Below are 5,000 nucleotides of genomic sequence, written 5' to 3' on the forward strand. Positions count from 1 at the left end.
CTAAGAACGGCCATGCACCACCACCCACCGAATCAAGAAAGAGCTATCAATCTGTCAATCCTTCCGGTGTCCGGGCCTGGTGAGGTTTCCCGTGTTGAGTCAAATTAAGCCGCAGGCTCCACTCCTGGTGGTGCCCTTCCGTCAATTCCTTTAAGTTTCAGCTTTGCAACCATACTTCCCCCGGAACCCAAAAGCTTTGGTTTCCCGGAGGCTGCCCGCCGAGTCATCGGAGGAACTGCGGCGGATCGCTGGCTGGCATCGTTTATGGTTAGAACTAGGGCGGTATCTGATCGCCTTCGAACCTCTAACTTTCGTTCTTGATTAATGAAAACATACTTGGCAAATGCTTTCGCTTCTGTTCGTCTTGCGACGATCCAAGAATTTCACCTCTAACGTCGCAATACGAATGCCCCCGCCTGTCCCTATTAATCATTACCTCGGGTTCCGAAAACCAACAAAATAGAACCGAGGTCCTATTCCATTATTCCATGCACACAGTATTCAGGCGGGCTTGCCTGCTTTAAGCACTCTAATTTGTTCAAAGTAAACGTGCCGGCCCACCGAGACACTCACTCAAGAGCACCCTGGTAGGATTGCAACGGGGTCCGCCTCGGGACGCACGAGCACGCACGAGGCGCGTCGCACGCCTTCGGCTCGCCCCACCGGCAGGACGTCCCACGATACATGCCAGTTAAACACCGACGGGCGGTGAACCAACAGCGTGGGACACAAATCCAACTACGAGCTTTTTAACCGCAACAACTTTAATATACGCTATTGGAGCTGGAATTACCGCGGCTGCTGGCACCAGACTTGCCCTCCAATAGATACTCGTTAAAGGATTTAAAGTGTACTCATTCCGATTACGGGGCCTCGGATGAGTCCCGTATCGTTATTTTTCGTCACTACCTCCCCGTGCCGGGAGTGGGTAATTTGCGCGCCTGCTGCCTTCCTTGGATGTGGTAGCCGTTTCTCAGGCTCCCTCTCCGGAATCGAACCCTGATTCCCCGTTACCCGTTACAACCATGGTAGGCGCAGAACCTACCATCGACAGTTGATAAGGCAGACATTTGAAAGATGCGTCGCCGGTACGAGGACCGTGCGATCAGCCCAAAGTTATTCAGAGTCACCAAGGCAAACGGACCGGACGAGCCGACCGATTGGTTTTGATCTAATAAAAGCGTCCCTTCCATCTCTGGTCGGGACTCTGTTTGCATGTATTAGCTCTAGAATTACCACAGTTATCCAAGTAACGTGGGTACGATCTAAGGAACCATAACTGATTTAATGAGCCATTCGCGGTTTCACCTTAATGCGGCTTGTACTGAGACATGCATGGCTTAATCTTTGAGACAAGCATATGACTACTGGCAGGATCAACCAGGGAGCTGCGTCAACTAGAGCTGAGCAGCCGGCCGCCCGGGAGTGTGTCCCGGGGGCCCGCGCGAACACGCAAGCGTCCGCTCAATTATTCTGCAAACAGGAGGAGGCTGAGCTCCCCTGCACAATACACCTCGAAACCCTCTCAGGTCCCGGCGGCGCGCAGCGCCGTCCTAAGTACTTGGTCGGGTTCGAGAGAGGCGCAATCGCCCGGAGTTTGGCGAGTAGACGCTTTAGGTGCGACCACCCGTGCTCCCAACTGAGCTTGCCGCTGCCGACAGAGGCCCGGGAGCGTGCTGTCGTGGCATTGCCGGCGGGAGACAACACGCGCCACCTACGGTGACCGGCAGCTCCAACGCCAGCGCCACAGAAGGACAAAAGCCCCACTTGGGTGCCGAAGCGAACTCTCCCAGCACAGCGCACGCGCCAACACGTCCGCACAGCTGCGATACAAACCACCTGCGAGAACCGCAGAGGCGACCGAGCAGCAGACGGCGTCGCGGCGCCGAGCGCCGGGCGGCGGCGCATCCTCAGCGCACACAGTCCTCAATCGGACCAGCACACTGCAGATGTCCACCGCGCTTCGCACCGGGCCCGCGAGGACCTACTTTGGCCGCACGGCGCCGCGTGCAGGGTGCGCCGGCGCGCAGCTGCGCCGCCTGCCGCCTCCGTCGGCCGGCGCGCCTGCCACTGGCCGCCCCCACCAGCCGGCTGTAGCGCGTGCGCCCACGCACCGCGCGGCCAGCACGCCGGGAGGCCCCCCCTCACCGGCCGGGGACGGTCCCACCCAGCCACCGCCGCGTATCGCTTCACACCCAGATGCCATTCACGTTCGTGGGCATGGTGGGTATCGCTGGAACAACCGGTTGGTAGCTCAACCGATCGTCGCCATCACTGATTCACCTCTAGCGAGAACAACCGCACCACAACGGTTTACCAGTTGTTCATTTGCATAACGTCACCAGCAAACGTAGGCGTCCATCGCCATTTGCAAATTCAACGATTGTTGCATGCCTGTGTCAGGTGTCACGACACACTATGTCTGCCCACATACACGCAACAACATGTGCACGCTTCGCGAACACGTGGAAGGTGGCCCCCGTACGTATGCGATGTCCATTGCGCGAACGACTGTCAACCGGCCTCTGTCGCATGTCGCAGATGTGGAACGCAGTGCACCATGCTATCACGGTGTGTGAGAAGAGACGACTACGTCTGACAACACGCGCCACTACATCAACAGACGGCTCATGCTGATCGCCATCCAGGGCATACCACACTGCAATCCAGCTCTTATAGGGAGACGACACGTAGCTGAGTGCACAACATTTGGACCGCATGGTTCGCCGTTGTTGGCGCAGTCGTTGTACGGTCACATGTACCACGATGTATCATTCAGTACATGAGGACCAATGTGCAGTACAGTGTGTGATTTGGACGTACAACATCAGCGGACAGTTGACACAGGCCGTACCACAGCGTAGGCTAAGTGCTTCGCACATGCGAATGCCAATGAACAACTGCAAATGCCAATGAACAACTGCAAAGGGCATTGAGCATGTACGTCCTGCTGCCATCCACATTACAGTGTATAGCTGCAAGGTGTTTAACATGAAGCGATACACTGGGGACCGGGCAGTGCGAGTAGCAAACTATATTGCGGGGGTTGCAGTTAGGCAACACTACACTAATTTAACGCGTCGTATGACAATTACAGAGCAGGTTAAGGCCCAACGTGTGTTGGGTTAAGGCCCAACGTGTGTTGGGTTAAGGCCCAACGTGTGTTGGGTTAAGGCCCAACGTGTGTTGGGTTAAGGCCCAACGTGTGTTGGGTTAAGGCCCAACGTGTGTTGGGTTAAGGCCCAACGTGTGTTGGGTTAAGGCCCAACGTGTGTTGGGTTAAGGCCCAACGTGTGTTGGGTTACGTTAAGGGGCAATGTGGGTTACGTTACGGCGCAATATAGGTTACGTTACGGCGCAATATAGGTTACGTTAAGGCGCAATATCGGTTACGTTAAGGCGCAATACAGGTTACGTTAAGGCGCAATACAGGTTACGTTAAGGCGCAATACAGGTTACGTTAAGGCGCAATACAGGTTACGTTAAGGCGCAATACAGGTTACGTTAAGGCGCAATGCAGGTTACGTTAAGGCGCAATACAGGTTACGTTAAGGCGCAATACAGGTTACGTTAAGGCGCAATACAGGTTACGTTAAGGCGCAATACAGGTTACGTTAAGGCGCAATACAGGTTACGTTAAGGCGCAATACAGGTTACGTTAAGGCGCAATACAGGTTACGTTAAGGCGCAATACAGGTTACGTTAAGGCGCAATACAGGTTACGTTAAGGCGCAATACAGGTTACGTTAAGGCGCAATACAGGTTACGTTAAGGCGCAATACAGGTTACGTTAAGGCGCAATACAGGTTACGTTAAGGCGCAATACAGGTTACGTTAAGGCGCAATACAGGTTACGTTAAGGCGCAATACAGGTTACGTTAAGGCGCAATACAGGTTAGGTTAAGGCGCAATACAGGTTAGGTTAAGGTACGACATAGGTTAGGTTAAGGTACGACATAGGTTAGGTTAAGGTACGACATAGGTTAGGTTAAGGTACGACATAGGTTAGGTTAAGGTACGACATAGGTTAGGTTAAGGTACGACATAGGTTAGGTTAAGGTACGACATAGGTTAGGTTAAGGTACGACATAGGTTAGGTTAAGGTACGACATAGGTTAGGTTAAGGTACGACATAGGTTAGGTTAAGGTACGACATAGGTTAGGTTAAGGTACGACATAGGTTAGGTTAAGGTACGACATAGGTTAGGTTAAGGTACGACATAGGTTAGGTTAAGGTACGACATAGGTTAGGTTAAGGTACGACATAGGTTAGGTTAAGGTACGACATAGGTTAGGTTAAGGTACGACATAGGTTAGGTTAAGGTACGACATAGGTTAGGTTAAGGTACGACATAGGTTAGGTTAAGGTACGACATAGGTTAGGTTAAGGTACGACATAGGTTAGGTTAAGGTACGACATAGGTTAGGTTAAGGTACGACATAGGTTAGGTTAAGGTACGACATAGGTTAGGTTAAGGTACGACATAGGTTAGGTTAAGGTACGACATAGGTTAGGTTAAGGTACGACATAGGTTAGGTTAAGGTACGACATAGGTTAGGTTAAGGTACGACATAGGTTAGGTTAAGGTACGACATAGGTTAGGTTAAGGTACGACATAGGTTAGGTTAAGGTACGACATAGGTTAGGTTACGGTACGACATAGGTTAGGTTACGGTACGACATAGGTTAGGTTACGGTACGACATAGGTTAGGTTACGGTACGACATAGGTTAGGTTACGGTACGACATAGGTTAGGTTACGGTACGACATAGGTTAGGTTACGGTACGACATAGGTTAGGTTACGGTACGATATAGGTTAGGTTAAGGTACACATTGTTGTAAGGAAAGGTTTAATGGGGGGCGGGGCGGGGCGGCCGGTTTGTTGATTGTGATTATAGTAAGTGGATGCCTGCGGCATCATCTGATTTGCCACGTCAGGATGCACCTTTGGCTCATGACAGGCGGCGCTCTCATTCCATGCTTGTGGCAGACCTGTG

At 52.3% G+C, this 5,000-nt stretch overlaps 1 non-coding gene across 1 annotated transcript in view; it reads right to left on the bottom strand.

Annotated features, from left to right (window-relative positions):
- The window catches only part of LOC124566093, a 1,910-nt gene extending 523 nt beyond the window's left edge, over positions 1-1,387 (bottom strand). Inside the window, exon 1 of the ribosomal RNA XR_006970767.1 lies at positions 1-1,387. This exon is cut by the window's left edge and continues 523 nt beyond it. This is a non-coding gene — a ribosomal RNA (small subunit ribosomal RNA).
- Between the last annotated feature and the right edge of the window lie 3,613 nt (positions 1,388-5,000).

The sequence above is a fragment of the Schistocerca americana genome, unplaced genomic scaffold (assembly GCF_021461395.2).
Source record: "Schistocerca americana isolate TAMUIC-IGC-003095 unplaced genomic scaffold, iqSchAmer2.1 HiC_scaffold_137, whole genome shotgun sequence".
NCBI lineage: Eukaryota > Metazoa > Arthropoda > Insecta > Orthoptera > Acrididae > Schistocerca > Schistocerca americana.